We start from the raw sequence: 18,173 nt of genomic DNA on the forward strand, positions 1-18,173 counted from the left end.
GGCAGTCAGGGCTGCTGTGTAAGCCACATGAAAGCGGCCATTCTATCCCCGTGGAAACCTGGTAGGAAGTGACTAACCTGGCCATGCCAGGGATGGGGTGAGCAGCGACCGTGAGTCATGGGAAGAGAGCAGGGTTAGGATGGGGAAAAGGGTGCGGGGGATCCGGAGAGTAAGGACAAGAGTGGTGATTTTAGCTTAACTTTGCAGAGTGGACGAATGCACCAATTCCTTATTTGGAATTTCCTAAGAGTTCACTCCTAAAATAATTTCCTTCCCTTTTATCTTTTGATTGTATGGCAGAAAGCTGTACAGAATGAAGTAGAGCAGAGCAAACTATATAAGCAGGAAGAACTTAGTTAGGCAGAGCATGTAACTCCCTCAAACAAAGAAGCTGAGCCACCAGGATACAACATGATATCACCCTTATCCTGAGAAACACGGAGTATCCTGTGATCAAGCGGATGCTTGGACTCCAAAGGGTCTTTAGTCAGTATTGAACACAAAGGCCAATCCCTGGCCTGGCTTCTTGGAACTCTGCCATTGTCCTGATATCCTAGAAATTGATGCTACTTGCTTTAATCATGCAGACAACTTCTGGGGCACTAGTGATATGCAAAATAGCATCAGATAAGGCCCTCAAGTGAATGCTCAAGGACATTCTGCATTAGAAGTGATTCATCATAAACGATTGCCCCTGTCCCCTGTGCCCCCTGTTTCATGTTTATCCTTATACCATGATACTAACTTTGTCCCAGTTTTTCTTCTGTGGAATTTCTTGTTGGCTTCCCAAATAACTCCTTCTCACTCTCCCAATGAACACGAAAAGTCAAAGACATAATGATTTTTTAATAAGGAGCCACATGGAGAGTAGAGAATTTAATCACAGCACTCATCATTTTCCTTTTCAATGGTTTGCTTTATAAGGCAACAAAGGAACGGAAATATTTTCTTTTAGAAGAACATTTGTTTTGACTCTTGGTCTCTTCTAAACTTCAAACAGCCTTTTAAGCTCCCTTTGCTTTAAAGGACACAAATGGAAAGTAAACAATTCATAAAACATAAAATAATTCATAAAATAATTCATAAAAATGGACCTGGTGCTCAATGCATTTAATTTGACAAAGTATGTTTCCAGTGAAAGAAAATGCAAAAAGAATCCAAAGTTCCAAAATTGCATAATCTTTGTTTCCATACTTTGATTGACTTTTTTTCTCTAATACCCGCTTTCTCTGTCTCTCTCTTATCTCTCTCTATTGTCTTTGCTGCCTCTCATCTCTCTTGTCTGTCTCATAACTCTGGCATCTCTCTGTCTCTGTGTCTTCCTATCTCTGTATGTGTATGTGCCTGTCCCTCTGTCTCTCTCATCTCTTTGTCTCTGTCTCTGTCTCTGTCTCACACTATAATATTTCCAGGGAACTAGAAAGCACTCATAAAATTTGTCATTTGCCTTGTTTTGCAGCTATATTGTATTAATTTTGTTTTCAATACGTGCTTCTATAAATCAAAAGATTAATAGGAAGATTTTGCTAATATCAGGACAAGTTTGTGCCTGTGGCAAGATAAAACAAATTAACGCCTTATGTCTGGTTATGTCTCAAGTAGTCATGTCAGTTGCAACAACTGAGGATTGTTTTTACGTGTGCTTACACAATAGTATCTGCCATATGTGTGACGTAGTGGGACAAGTTAAGAACTTAAATCCACCATAGAATTTAACGGTATATTTTTATAGAGGTTCATCATCAGTATCCTGGCTTATACAAACACTGTAAATTTTCATTGGGGAGCACAAGGTGCTTTTACATATATTAAGTAGACTTCTAAACTGTTACATGGCTAACGATCACCCCACAGTTTTCTGATGAAGAAAATGATGCTCAGGGATAAATAATCCCATGAGAAAGCAAACATATGAAATGAAGCCAATGATGGACCCAGGGCTAGAAAAAAAATTTCTTCCAAAATCAGGTACTAGGCTAATTGTGATAACTACTCTGCGGACAGCGTCTGATAAGAGATCTCACATCACAGAGTCTTTTGGACCTTGTAAAGATTAACGCACATTGGCTTTCCTCATTTTTTGCAACAGTCTACTGAACCTGCAGTTTTTACACCTCTAACGCACCAGTGAGGCAGAATAAAAGAAGTCACCACTCTTTCAATATTTTCCAAACCACCTGAAATCCCGCTGGGGACTATGAGATAAAACGTCTTCCTAGTGCCAAGAGTTTCTAAGCTCTTTCCTAACAGCAATATTTATCCATGTTTTAAAAGTGGCAAAATTGAAAGAAAAAGGATTTTTTAAGTGGGGAAAACTAAAGCGATAATATCAAAATCAAAATGAGAATTTCACAAATATCTATTGTACACATACAAAATATATCTGTCTTCTTGACAAACAATACTCCCCCTTGAGGAGCTGCACTTACCTGGTTTCCAGAGAGATTTCTATGCCCAAGGGTCTAAATAAACATTGAGCCATTGAGTTTTGACTGGAACTAGATGGAACACTAAAAACCTGAAACATTGTCTATCATAAAAATCATGTGACAAGAGTGCAAATCACTCACCACGTCACTCAATTTTATTACAGGCTACCAGCCACTATTCTGTCAGCCTGAATGTGGATTTTGAAGATGCACAATCATCAGCTTAAATATACTTCCTGAAGAGAAGAGAGAGAGTTCTAACATACTTTGTTTAAATATGAACTTCATTTTTAACTAGTGGTTATTCTGAGACAAACTTTGAAAGAAAAAGGAACTATAGTTTATAAAAATAATGGAAATGTGGGAACTCAATCACATCTCCATTATATTCAGCAAAGTAACTCAATATGACAATTCAAAGAAAAACAAGTTAGGAAAACCAAGATGATATTGGGCAAGGGAGTCCTGAAATTAGCAAATTCTATTTGCTCTAATTCTGATACTTTTTCTCTTTTCTGAAATTGATTTGAACTGTTTTACATTTTTGTCACATACTTCATGAAAAAGTTCCCTGAGGTGTAAATGCTAATCAGCCAGCAACTCTTACCTTCGTTTTTAAGATTTCAGACCACGTTCACTGCTGCATTCGAACACCAGACGAGGTGTTACACCGAGAGAGAAACAATTCCATCATTTCAACCTGGTGCTCCTGTGAAATGTGGTGCTAGGAAACAGCCGGCAGGCAGTGCGGCTGAACAAATCATACGTCCTGTAATTGCCGCTTAGCTCTAATTACTATTGAGGATAGTGTTTGCAACTCGATTCCAGGGCGAGGACAGGCTACCTTCTGACGACACTGAGCCAAATATATCCTAAAAGACTGACAGGGTACTTTCTTTCATGTAGTTTTTTCTGAGTATCTTCTAGCTACTCAGAAACTACCAATCCTCCATGGTAAAAATGAAATCAATCATCTGACACCCACCTCTCCTTCCCAATGAAGCAATTCTAGTCTCTCAAAAATATTTACTTATTATGACAATTTGGAATTTTTGGTATCACTTAGACTTAAGGGGATTGTTTATTTCTTTTCTAGTTGGGCAACTAAACCTTTACTTTAAAATTGCTTTTTATTTTAAATGGGAATGTGTTCCTGAAATATGAACTTTATTTACATTCTGTTTGTCTAGAATAATTTATTTGCATACCATTAGGCCAGAAAAATTCGTTTCCTTTCCTGTAGACTTTTAGGTTTTTAAATAAAGATTCACAGTATATAATCCAAAAGACTAAAGCAGACAACAATTTGATGTTGATAACATTAATAGAGCTGTTTATGTATTTTGATTCAAAAACCTAATTTAAGTTATATGGAAGAATTATCATGGTAAAATTAGCAGTTGTGTAGGCTTGGAACCAAAATGATACAATATTTACTCATATATCTAACTAATTTCACTCTCCATCTAGTGGCATCTGACCGTGTGATCAAAATAAGGCTTCTGATGTACCCATGTTACACAGTGTGGCTATGCCTGAATGGCTGTTTTGCTTATGCTAAGCTCGTTGTCATTGATACTGATGAGTTAGCTTAGTGGACATTTGACTGAACGAAAGAAACTTGAAAGGACTGATGTTTGCAAATGTCAGGAAGGATTTTGCACCTTTGGTTGTGCAACTTAGCACATTTGCTAACCACAGGCAACACTTTAGCGACATAGAGAACAAATTAACCTCCACTCAGATTCAGAGTTTGCGTATATCTGCTTATGATTTGCACGGTAACTATTACGGACAGGACAGGTAAACCTAAGGGAATAATTAGATGCAGCAATCAAAATGGTAATTATAAAACCAGCTCTTAGAAATGGTGCATATCTCCAGGCCCAATGACCTCAGTTGTTGTTATGAATAATAACAAAATAGCATTCTAAATGGAACATAGTATGCTAGCTCTATACTTACTTTTGCCAAATAATAATTGCATGCCTCTTGTTCATAATATTTAGCTCTTCATGATTAAAATAAAATTATAGTCACTGCCGTGGTTTTCACTTTTTTATTTTATTTTTTAAAATCTATACCTATGATAGAACTCTCCTAAGAAAAGTCTCAGATTATGTCAATGCTTCCTTCAAAGTATTTTTCTTTCATGGAACTAGGCAAAATATTCCATTCTTTTTTTGCCTGCCCTTAAATCATGCCTGATTCTTAGAGTATTTTTCCAGAACATTTCTAGGTCTGGCACACTAGTCCATCCTCAAACTCCCAAATCCTTTATTGGTACCTCTCAAAGGTCTTTAGTTTAGTTCAGCAGTACACAAAGTGTGGTCCCCAGACCAGCAGCATCAGCATCACCTGAGAACTTGTTAGCAAAGCAAATTCCCAGGCTCCATCCCCGACCTGCAAAATTACAAACTTCAGGGGGAGAACCCAGCAATCTGTGTTTCACCCAGCCCTCCAGGTGACTTAGAGCACACCGATGTTTGAGAACCACGGGTCCATGGTGCATGTATGTACTGAGAGCAGTAGGAGAATGGGCCTTCCCTTTTTCACATCCATTACCATTACCTTCATTTAGGTCCTCATTAGCTGTTCACTAGTATAATTCTTTAATCACCGTATACTCCCTGTAGTCAAGTGAATTCTTAAGGAGGACAGCTTGAATCGATCATTTTCCTATTCAAATATCTTCCATGGCTCCCCTAAGTGGGTTACGGGCTCTGAAATCCAATACGCCTGATCAAATGCCTACTCTACCACTTAGCAGCTGGGCAACATTAAATGAATTAATTGAATTGTTAAGCCTCAGTTTTCTCGGTTGACAAGTAGGGATAAAACAGTAGCCATATCTCATAAGGAGACCTGAAGGAACTAATGTGTGTAAATTCTTACTAAAGTGCATAGAACATTGGAGGATTTAGTAAATGATAAGCATTGTTATCACCATGACCAAACCCATGGCCGTAGAATATGGTTCCAATGCCTCAGTTTAGCACCCATCACCATCTTCAAACTTAACTGAAAACCGTTTTCTTACACTTTCTAAGATATACTAAACTGAATTATTCCTTAAGGTTAAGGGCCAAATCCTATTTTTCTTTCTGTCTCTGGCTCCGTAGGGCACGCCTTACACCTAGTAGTTGTTCCAGACGTGTTCACTGCATGAAGCACTGGCTGGTGCTTGCACATACACACTTTCTTAGATCTACCACTTTGTTCATGCTGTTGTTCTCCCAGGATGCCTTCCCTTTCTGTCCCCTTTTAAATTCTCTCCATTTTCAAGTGGCATTTTAAATGCCATCTCTCCCAGGAAGACTTCCCACTTCCATCAGAAGACAGTATCTTGCACTCCTCTGAACCCGCAATACATTTCATTTACACCTCTCTTACAGTACTTAAGACAGACATTCTATTGTATACGTGTTTTTTTCCCCAAGGAGCTATAAGCTCTTCTGGGTTACTGCTGTTTGCCTAGTGCCTTGCTCAGAGAAAGCACTTAATGAAAGTGTTGAAGGAATAAACGAGGTAAAGGGAAAGGCATCTATATTCTTATTATAAGAATTGTGCTGCTGCATACCACCCGATTAAAAGTTTTCTTTCCCGTTGATAACTATGATGGTCTTCAAAGATTGAATGGATTATGAGAATTACTGAAACAAGTTTAAGAGGACCCTTTATGAACAGAGTGTGTTCCTAATTTTGGGTTTGAAGTTAGTGTTCTAGAACTCAGAAGCATTTTTCATAGAAACAAAGTCATAAATGGTCATGGATTCCTGGGATGGTCCTCAAAAACTTACCCCACAGAATACATGTATTAGATAGAACCTTACACTAGCAATAGCACTTCAATGCCAGCATTATGATAAGGGGTCTTGAAAAGGAGCCAATATCCTATGAATGTTTATGAAGATGCTCAGTCTTCCTTGCAAAACATAAAACCACGAATTTTGTTTTCTTCTTTATATTTTAAGACATACTCAGAAAGCCACAACCAGAAACCAATTTTCTTGTGTATTCAAATGATTACTTTTCATTGCCAAGATGAATGTGGTCTGGTTAAGGAATCAGTTTATAACTGTCGATTATAAATTGCAAATTTAGAAAACGGAAGTCCTCTATAAAGTTGTGTCTATGTTTGAATTTTTAGAAATCAGAATTTATTTTCTTTTTCACTTCCAATTCTAAATTTCAGCTCTTTTGTCTTCATTTTGGGTAATTTACAATTGAATATGGCCCCGATACTCTAGCTTCAGTTCCTTTCCAGCATCCCCTGACAAATACACAACGACCTGTTAACAAACATTTAATTACATTCATTAGGGTAGCCCCTTATTTTAAAATAACTCTTGAGTGAGTAAATAATCCTTTTTTAATGGAAAAATGATCGCCTTTCCAATGACGTGAATTACAATTTTAGGTTTTCATAAATGTACTTATTTAAAATAGGCAAGCATACAAATAAGAAGTTATCTATGAAAAAGACATATTTTCACTGGTACTTTTGCTCCCCCAGCACTGAGCTGGACGTCATGGTAAACTGAAAACTGGAGTCCCCGGTCCTTAAGAAGATAACTGTCTGTTTGAAACGATTAGAGACTAATACTAAGATAGATAAAATTCCGCGTGAATTCCAGGCACAGAGAGAGGAAGTACAGCGGAGAATACAACTACCACAAGGCAGGGATCTCCGGTTTGTTCTCTAATGTATCCCAAGCACCTGGAACCGTGCCTCGCCCGTATGATGGCCTCAAAACACAACCGCTTCATCAAAAGGAGAGATGGAAGTGGGTTAAAATGGCTGGGGGCAGTTTCACTGTGGAGGCAGCGCTTGACTGAGACCTTAAAATATGTGATTCCTTGGTTTCTCCTTTCACTCACCACCTACATCCGGACTCTTAGCAAGTCCTGTTGTTTTGACTTCCAACATACATTGCAAATCTTTCCGCTTCTCTGCATGTCACAGCCACATTCTAGTCCAAGCCATCAACACCTATCTGGATGACAGCTAATGGCTCTTAACTGAGCTTTCTGGGAGCATTTATGGCCCCCTACACTTGGTTCTCCGCACAGCAGCCAAGCAAACTGTTTAAAAATACAAATCTTATCATGTTATTCCAGTGCACTTTGAATAAAATCAAACACCTGACCATGGCCCACAGTTATCCCACAAGGTAGCCCCTGCTTATTTCCAAAACCTCCCCTTGTACTGTCTCCCTGTGGCTCCCCGCCCCCAACCCAAATCCAAGCTTCCGTTCTCTTTCCCAAACATGTCAAATTCATTCTTATCTCAAGGCTTTTGCCTTTGCTGTTCCCTCAGCATGGAACTCTCTTCCCCCAATTCAGTGTGTCTCAGCTCGGTTGAGGCACAGTAGAGGCCTTCAGCAAGGCCTTCCCTCCACTACATTGCTCCATTTTATTTACTCGTCCACTTCTTTACCTCTAAAATTATCATGTTTTATCTTACTTGTTCAATGTCTCCTCTCACTAGAATATAATGTCTATGACAGCAACAACTGTGTTCTAGGTGCTCCATTCCAAGCTTCTAGAACAGGGTCATGCTTGTGGTAGGCACTTAATACAGACTCTGAAATGAATGAATGACCATAGTCCCTCAGCCTTTTCAAGTATAAAGACACTTTTTACACAGCAAGTGGTCTGAAGAACTCCTCACATATTACTGGTTTTCTTCTCCTTAGTATTCACTGATTATATACAATGTTGTTATGAAGTCAGTAACATTTAAAATAGAGACATTTCATTATCATAGTAGGGCTGACATAAATTTAGCAAGAGTGTGTTTGGTACATGTGAGACCTGGTATTCAGTCTACCAAAATACTTGGTACGCATTTCCATTTATAGGTACACAAGGATCCTCAGCCCACAGATGTTATGGGATCCACTGATTGATACACAGACTTGATATAAGAAAGCAGAAGGGGTGGGGGCAAGCCTGGTGGCATAGTGGTTTAGTTCACGCACTCTGCTACAGCAGCCCAGAATTCGTGGGTTTGGATCCCAGGCATGGACCCACAATACTGCTCATCAAGCCATGCTGTGGCAGTGTCCCACATACAAAAAATGGAGCAAGATTGGCACAGATGGTACCTCAGGGCCAATCTTCCTCACCAAAAAAAAAAGAAGAAAAAAGAGAGAGAGAAAGCAGAAGAAATGGCAGCCATCCTAGTTAGAGCTTTCTCAAGACAGAGATAAGAATAAACTCAAAGTAAAGCCTTATCATAAACTAAGGATAAACTAACTTATTTTTAGAACCCTCTAACACTAAAATAAATTTTATTGGTCATCTTTACACATTTGTATAACAATGGCTAACATACAACTTTTTTTTGTATGCCAACACTGTTCTAAGCACTTTATGCACATGTTAATTCACTCAATCTTCAAATTAACACAGTAAGGGAGGGACCTGCTATTATCTGCATTTTATAGATGAGGAAACAGGACACACAAAGATAAGTACCTTCTCAAGGTCAAAAAGCAGGTAGGTGGCAGAGCTGGGATTCAAACATACATTGGCTGGCTCTAGAGTCTGTACGTTAACCACTATCCTGCCTTGCGGAAATAAGAACAGGGTACCATCCTTACACTGGTAGAGAGTCTCTTGCACCTACATAGCATACAAGAAAAACTACACATCAGATGTCAGCTACATCTAAATATGCATGTTTCACTCCCAAACATTTTCAAGTAGTTGTTTTTCTCATTACTGCCAAATAAAGGTCTGAAATGCTTAGCAGCAAGTGACTTCATGAAGAGGTTCTATATCATGTGGGAAATCACAAGGAAAATCTAAATCAACTACCAAATCTCACTGTGCCTTTAATATCACTGTGAAAACAGCACGATTTTCTAGGACACACTGTGAAGTCTGAGGCGATAAGATAGATATCTTAAAATGACTTGAAACCAAAAATGGATTTGCAAGTGTTATTTCACAACCCACCAAGAATGTTCTATTTTGACAGGTTAGAACACGAGGATACAGACCTCACTTTAATATATAAGGTCTTTAGGTGTGCAAACCTCAGTGATTTCTGCACACTATTGGGTCAGGCTGGTTATGAAGAAAGTTTAATATTGGCTTATAGAACTAAGACAGAATTCCAATAAGACTCAGGTTGTTTTGTCATTCATATAAGGCCCTCCATTTATTCCACGGTCTATTCCCTCCTTTTTAAAGAGATCAGTTAGCTATCTTGTGAAATGTGAATGAATCAAGGAGGAGTCCAGTCTACTGAGCACGGCGCATGTTATGCAACATGACCTTTATGTAATAAATCTTTTGGAAAGCAGGTCTTCTTTTCCAGTGGGGCCTGTCTTCACTTTTCTCATGTGAGACTTGGCAAATGGGACATTCTGAGTCTGACAGGCCACTCCTCTGCTCCTCAGCTGACAACTCTTTCACACAGACGTCAGCTGAAACCTTTACTGGGGCACGTAGGGGATCAGAACTTTTGAACCACATCCAGCCAAGAGAATCCATCACCTCTCAGCTCCCGGCCTGCCCCGGCCCAGCCCAACAGCAGCACAGACTCCTGTAAGTGAGCCCAGTTCCATGAGGTGGCACAGAACACGGCAGAGGAGAAGGACTAACTGTCAGCTCAAGTGGGCAAACATTTGCATACAATTCTTTGAGAGAATGGGTGCATGGATCCTAATTTAAGAATCCCTGGCATACAGCCAAACCAAAAACAAAGCCCCCAAACAAGTGTTCATTTTGGGGGGAATGGAATCAGATTTCATCAATTCTCAAAGGACTCTGATTCAAAGAGATTAAAAATCTCTGCACATTTTTCTGAAAAGGTGTAGGCAAACTGACTATCCTTTTGTAAATCCAATTTGATTTTTAAAGTAGTAGAAGATCAGGTGAATAAAGGAACTCTAAAATGAATATTTCTGTAAAGCAAATACTTGTTTCATAAACTGCTTATTTAATCCAGAGGTTTTAACTTTTTACAAAGATTCATATTTTCAAGTTCAGCTTTGCTTAAAATAGAACACATGGTGACACTATATGCATGGTAGCTAACCTCCATTAACAATTTACAACGTAGCCTAGGGGTCAAGCTCAGGTTTAATACAAACTGAAAAAGAAGGAACTCCAAAAAGCTGCTGCTTTTAAGTGGACAGAACCTTAGTTATCCTCTGGCTCCAAGGACCTCATTTTATGGATGAAGAAATTGAGGTTCTGAGAGGTTACATGACTTGCCCAAGGTCATTGCAATAGTTACAGACAATAAGGAATAACAGCTGTAAAAATAATGACAGTGATTATGATGATGATGACAGCACTATGATCTATTGAGCTTTTACTTGAGCTAAGCCTTTTAAAGACTTTAACCTCATGTACTTTCACTACAACCCTGGAGGAAGATTTTATTACCTCCACTCAGCAGATGAAGCATCCTGCCCAGGGCTCTGCAGCTACTAAGGGAACAACTCAGAATTCAAACCAGTTCACAGCTCAGAACCCTGCTTTAGCTTGAAAGAGTATGCCGTTAGGCACCAGTTTAAATCGCTTGCCAGAATACAAGAGAACAGAGAGTCACATGGTCTGGAAGTATGAACCATTAAGAGGTTAGCTGGGAAAGATGTATCTACAACCTTTAAGGTATACTCATATATTTGAAAGCATTTTTTCTTTCTTTCTGTTTTTTTTGGTGGGAAGATTGCCACTGAGCTGATCTGTGCCAATCTGCCTCTATTTTTTGTATGTGGGATGCTGCCACAGCATGGCTTGATGAGCGCGCCCAGGATCAAAACCAGGGAACACTGGGCCACAGAAGCAGAGTGTGTAAATTTAACCATTATGCCACTCGGCCAGTCCCTGAATGGATTTTTTTAAGATGGGTTTTTGAAATTTAAAAATACATATTAGACAGTCCTTGCTAATGCCATATCCTCACAGATATACACTAGGAGTACACCAGGAGTACGAGCTCTAGAATAAATGCAGGTCATCTCCTGCTTGCAGTGACACAACCCTATCTAGCCAGGCCTCTCCCCAGCCTGCAGGCCAAGGGGATCAGCCCACACAGAGTCTATGCTCTCCCTCTCCCACTTCTATACCTGAGATTCCCTATATCCATGCCCTAATGACCCTGGAACTACTGCTGGGTCTTTTAAAAAAATCTAAAATTTAGGCCAAAAGCCAAATTTAAGAAAGTTACTTTTGAATTTTTTAACAATTGTGCTATGTGATTTTTTTGAAGTTAGAAAAATAGAAATCAATACTATGTAATGAAAAAAAATGGATGAGAAAGCTTTCAAAGCCTCCATCAATATTTTAGGCAAGCTTAGAGGAAAAAGTCAAATTGTTGTGTCAGCAATGCCAAGGTTACTTAGATCTAATGCCTATGTGGCTTCAGATAAAATTCTTAACTTCTTTATATCTCAGTTTCTTCGTGAATAAAAGAAATAGAATCAAAACAAACTCACCAAATGCCACGGAAGATAGGGTTTATAATGAGCTCTGATATTCACCTGACAAAAAGTACAGCATTATTATTAGATCCATCTTATTTTATCTTTACACAGACCCATATCCTAGTGAACCAAAGGGAATGATTTTTGAAATCACTTCTTTACTGCAATGATCTTTAAGATTGATAACAAAATCTGTCCCTAGGAGGAACGGGAAAATAAAAATTAACAAAATGAGGGTGCTTTAGTAGAAGTACTACTCATGCTCAGATGAAGAGATCTGAAACCAACCCCTGAACTGCATTTTACAGCGGAGGCGACATAGCTAGAAAACAATCTACTCCAGAAAAACACAACCGCACCTTTCTGTGGATAAAATACAGACAAGAACTGATGCAAATCGCACAGGCAGCGCTGTCCTTGCTCAGAACGCTGTACAATGAAATGAACTTTTCTGTTTCCTCTTCTCAAAATTGTTAGGAGTTCTCTTAGTGTAACAGCAAAGGAGAGAGAGCATGGAAGCAGAATTGAAACTATTTCTGTGTGGCTCTGAGCAAGGTATTTATCTGTTTATCCTGAACAAAGAGCAGAGTAGACTAAAAAATATTCCTGAGAAAACAATGGTAAAATCTTCTGGGTAACCATGAAAATAATGACTATTGAAACACTTGCATTATAGTCAAATTAATTGTAGCTACTTACAGGAAAAGACCATTAAAAACCACAAAACCTATACACAAACGAGATGGAAGCGATACTAAAAGAAGCTAAAGTCATACTTGCACACACAGGAAATCATATTCTTCACATGGCATAAATCATCAACATTCACAAGTACAGAAAAAAGTGATTAACTACTATCTTCCCTTATGGTTCAGAAGAGTTGGGGAAGGACGCAGGGCTGTGAGGGAGGCGGGTTAAGGAGTATGAGAGACAAGTGGGTTTTGTGTGAGGAGCTCTTTGCTTCACTTGCTCTCTGCCTCCTTCCTTCTTGAATTTCTCTCTGGCCCTGCCTTTTGGGATAGGTCTCTCCACGCCCTCCCCTGGCCTCTCAGATCAAGTTGCTCTGTGTCTTTGAGGCCTGCTCTCCCTCTTCTGTTCTGTGTGTGTGAATATTCAGGTTTCGACATTGGTTTTCTGCTGGTGGGTCACTATACCCACTCCCTGGATGATCCCTGCCTCTCAGGGCACCATCTCTGCCAACAACTGCTGCTCAGAGCCTGGCCTCTGCCCCAAGCCGCAGCTCCATCTATCCAGATACCTGCTGGGTATAGCCAACTGGATGCCCATGACCACGTCCTGAACCGAACTTATTTGGGCTGAGAGATTTTACTCTGAAATGTAAGAGAATGAAGTTACTCATTCTAAAGGAAGATCTTGAGATAATAAAAGATATATTTAGAAGAGGAAGAGAGCCAGTGCCAAAGAGTAGAAAGGAAAAACATGAACAATATTTCTTATAAATCTTCAGCATACAAGAATTAGATATTTTAACAATACTTTTAACCATCTGAATACAAATTAAATTTAACATTATGTGAACTTTAAGCTCAAATGAAGGATGGCCCTTAATTCTATTGGGTATGTTTTGCCCCGCACCAAATGTTCAAACCAGATTGAGAAACAGAAGTAGAAATGCTGTTTATTTGGATTTCTCCTTGGCCTCCATGCATTGCTCCTTTCCCATGCAAAGTGGAAACGCTTTCAAAGGCCACTCGTCTGGGAGTGTGGCTCCATATGGTAGCTGATTCTGCCCCACTTTTTCACTGCAGAAAACTAGACTCGGGAAGAACACCAAAAGAAAGGAGCAAAAGGCAGGAAAGAATTAGCAATTATTATATTTCTCTCCTTACCAAAATTTCTGTGTGAAGAATAAGTGGTAATTAGTTATGTCAAAATGTTTTTGTATCATTAAAATAAAAAAGAATTTTTTTTAAAGGTAAGATGTCCATGTATTTAGGTTATGTTCTCAACCTAACGCTAATGTAATGCCTACATCACAGTATTTTTAAAAAGTATAAATCTACAAGATTTTCACTGAAAATCTGTAAAAATGTGTTCATGGGTTCATTTTTAAAGTAAAAGTTGAAACAAATTTAAATTCCAGTATATTTGCAAGAAAACTTGAACTTGATTCTTTTCTTAGATAACTCCTTTCCTTGTATTCTTTAAGTTAAATGACGGCAACTCTACCATAACATACCTCCTACCTTTCCTTTTCTTGTCAGAGCCACACAACTACCAGGTGCTAGGTGTTTAGTCTTCTAATACGTCTCAGATTCCTCCCTGTGACGCCCACTGCCCTAGTGTCGACCCTCATCTCTTCCCATCATTGCTGGTCTCCTTCACTCCAGTTTTATTCTCCTTAGATCCATCTCCCACGCTGCTGCCAGAACAATATATCAAAAATAAAATTGAAACACATGACTCTTCTGATTAAAATCTTTTTTCATTCATCTATTCAACAAGTATTTGCTGAAAGCCAGGACCTGTGTCTCAGATCAATGCACAATGTCGGGAATGTGGCATGAGAAAGACTGACAGGGTCTCCATGCCCATGGAACTTCACCTTCACTATGCGATTTACACTAATGTGGCTCATATGGTCCTCCACGCTGAGACCCCTAACTATCACCTGAGCTTCATTTCTCACCATCCCAGTCTCAAACATTGCATCAACAATACACATCTGTTTCTAGTTCCCCGTGTACATCATGCTATTTCTCACCTCTGTGATTTTCTCCTACTGACCCTTAAGAGAGGAAGTCTCTCTTTGACCAACTCAGGCTGGGAGACGTCTCCCCGCACTGTGTTCCTATGATACCTATATTCCACATCACATACCTACCACACTGTGTTGTAAATATCGCTCTCCGTATGTGTGTACAATCGTTTTATGTACACTCAGTTCTAGACAAACATTTATTTCACAACTACCGAATTCAAACATAATGATTCACATATTCTATAATAATTTTGGAGGCAGAGAGGTACTGATATGATAGAGAGTTATAATTCAGGGAAGAGGGCAGGAGACAGGAGGTGCTTGTATCCCAGCTCTAATCCCATATCCATGATGGGCTTAAAAAATTCAGGCAGTTCAACAAATGTGGAGCAATCCAACTGACTGTCTTGTTCCAGTGATGTCTGCTGCACTAGCATGCCTGCCTTTCTGATCGAGGTATTAACAATTGTGTGTTATGATAAAGGCTGGTCCTTTTAGTAGAGAAGAGGGTTTGAGGAGAAACTCTTAACAGATGGCTTCAAGCATTCTTCATATGGGACATAAGGAATCCAGAAGAAAAATGAACATGAAAATATATTGAGGCAGTAGAAAGTAATCATTACCTGTGAAAGGACAATTCTGACATGGAGATGAGGCCCTGCACCATTGGGTCAGTAGGGTAAAACTCAGACTTTCTCCAAGGCCTTCGGAACACTCCATGAGACAAAAAGCAGGCTACTCAGGTCTACTTGCATTGAAGGGATCTTGTTTTTGGGTTTTTTTGTAAAGGCAATTTTTTTTTCTGGGAAAAATTTGCTCTGAGCTAACATCTGTTGCCAATCTTCCTCTCTCTTTGTTTTTTTTTTCCTTCCTCAAAGCCCCAGCACGTAATTGTATATTCTAGTTGTAAGTCCTTCTGGTTCTTCTATGTGAGCCGCTGCCACAGCATGGTTACTGACAGACGAGTGGTGTGGTTCCAAACATGAGAACCAAGCTTGGGCCTCTGAAGCAGAGTGCCCTGAAGATTAACCACCAGGCCATCAGGGCTGGCTTGAAAGGCTCTTGTTTTTTAAGGCCAAGATTAGCTGGGAGTAAGCCAAAGTTACCTCCTCAGATGAGAACTTGGAATAATTTTTTCCCATTTTAAGATATTTCTAGTTCTAATTAGAGTAGCTAATATAAAGTTGATTATATAGCAGATGTATAATCTTACAGTGAAACATAAAGTTTTTCTAATAACATATGCCAAAAAGTATACGTGAATATAGCTCCTTTCCATCTGTAAGATCTATTACCATAATCCTCCAATTATAGAGAGCTGGTATCTACTTTAAATAGAAGCTTTGCCTATGTATGACAGCACATTTCTGGTAGAAAATGTGGCAACTGGACCTGTGCTCTTTTATAACGACTAATCTCAGGGGGAAAAATCAGGTTAATTTAAGGGTTTATTAAAATCTTTTAAGTTGCATAACGTCTTATTCTTATTTGAAAAAAGCTACAATTGCTTCTTATCAAAAGTTTGGATAGTTATATTTCAATATTTTTGTAAATTACTAAGATGAACATTTTTAACACATTACTAAGATGGATACTAGTTATGTCCACAGTAAGGAAAACAAGGACTAAAATAATTGCTTTGTGGTTTGTACTTACAATCTGTCTTCATTGAAAAAAAAAATCATGGTGGCCATGAATAAATGTCTATGTGCTTGCATGTCTCTAAGTTTTCTTGGGCTGATGTATTTAACTCTCATAATGTTTTTAAACTGACATATGCCTATTTTTCACATTAAGAAATCAATGTTTTAAAATTATTTATAAAGTTTTAAAATTATTTTCTGTTTCAGCAATTACACATCATTTAACTACATATTTATGTGCTATTATTGTTAGCTAGACAGCTTAGACATGAATTACTTTCCTTAACTAGTGGCAGTACTCTGAATGTGGGATGTGTGCAAGTGTGTATGTGTGCGTGTGTTCATCCACGCACACATTGATAGATTCATCATATCATGTTCATATTTATGTATGTTGCATATTTAAATACCATAGACTTCCATTCATAAGCTCAAATCCACTTAAGCATTCATTCAAATATTTCTTATTCTACTATGTGCCAGGCCCTGTGTTCATCCTGAGTAAGACATGGTCCCTGCTCTTAAGAAGCTATTAGGGAAAACAAAACAAACACATGTGACAAGGACAATGAGTGAGTTATAAACAAGTTAATGCATAACTCTCTTTTCTGAGTACATACGATAAGTTAAACCATATCTTAAAACTATAACAATTATACACAAAACCAAACTGATATAGTAAGTATATTCATCTTGCCTTCTAAAGTCAAAATCATCAGAGTGGGTGTGTGTGTGTGTGTGTGTGTGTGTGTATCTATGTGTGTATAGTCATTCTGAGACTATCTATGGGGTATTCAAAGGAAATAATTTAATGTCACCATCCACCTTTCTCATCTGTGTATTCATACTTGCCCTGCCCGGATACTAAGAACTATTTAGGATCAACTCAAGTCATTAGTATTATTAATTCCCAATCAAGGCAGTTCAGAATTGACTAACCTATGTACCTAGTGGGAAGCAGTTCTTTTACCTATGTATGTCATCAGACTTTGTTCCTGAAGCCTGAAAGTCACACTGGCCTTTCATTGTTTGTTCAGCTGATCACAGATCAGAGGTTATGACATTTACAATCCTAATCGACTTTGCTCCAAATGTGTTAACTCCTGGTTTAGTGTAGTTTCTCTTACCTGAGAAAAGATTATTTGACCTCTTGCATGAAACTTTAACTAGAACTAATTATCTGAATAAGAAAATTCCCTTACTCACACACCCACAAACATGTGCACATATTAACTCTAGAAATGTATGAAATTCTCTAATTACCTATCCCAGATGAGAATCAGGACTGACGTGCAAAACAAATTAAAGTATGTGTTATTAATTTACCCTGGCATACAGATTAAATTATCTGACAAATCTGGGCACATTAGGAGAGCACCTTCCAGTCATTATGGTTGACATGAGCCTATGTGACAATGACCTCTTACGTTAGGTTTTTCGAATCAAGTTAATAAAAAAATATGTATTTCAATAGAGATATACTAAATTTCAAGCAGCTAAATCCTTGCCTCCTTAATTTTTTTTTTTTTAAGGATTTTATTTTTTCATTTTTTTTCCCCCAAAGCCCCCTGGTACATAGCTGTATATTCTTAGTTGTGGGTCCTTCTAGTTGTGGCATGTGGGGTGCCGCCTCAGCATGGCCTGATGAGTGGTGCCGTGTCTGCACCCAGGATTTGAACCGACGAAACACTGGGCAGCCTGCAGTGGAGTGCGCGAACTTAACCACTGGGCCACGGGGCCAGCCCCCCTTAATGTTTTTTGGATCACAATTATTATTGTATGTTGGCTGTTATTGGCTTACTGGTATAAAATGAAAACTGAGAATCCCAAACTCAGTTTCCTTTATTAATGAGCACTAAATGACCTCAAATCAAAGTCAAAGCCAGATAACTAAAAAATCTGACTTGCTTGCTTAAAGTATAACTGGCAG

General features: G+C 38.7%; 1 protein-coding gene across 27 annotated transcripts in view; it reads right to left on the bottom strand.

The window, feature by feature from the left end:
- ZNF385B (zinc finger protein 385B) overlaps positions 1–18,173 on the bottom strand; it is a 383,440-nt gene that overhangs the window by 100,497 nt on the left and 264,770 nt on the right. The window contains exon 1 of one of the 27 annotated variants that reach the window (XM_070241370.1): positions 3,037–3,405. The exons of 23 other annotated variants lie outside the window; for them this stretch is intronic. The gene's annotated coding sequence lies outside the window, so the exon portion shown is untranslated. Of the gene's footprint in view, positions 1–2,429; positions 2,552–3,036; positions 3,406–18,173 lie in introns of those variants that run through there. 3 more of the 27 variants (XM_023622136.2, XM_070241367.1, XM_070241362.1) reach the window with 3 other exon arrangements.

The sequence above is a fragment of the Equus caballus genome, chromosome 18 (assembly GCF_041296265.1).
Source record: "Equus caballus isolate H_3958 breed thoroughbred chromosome 18, TB-T2T, whole genome shotgun sequence".
NCBI classification, from domain to species: domain Eukaryota; kingdom Metazoa; phylum Chordata; class Mammalia; order Perissodactyla; family Equidae; genus Equus; species Equus caballus.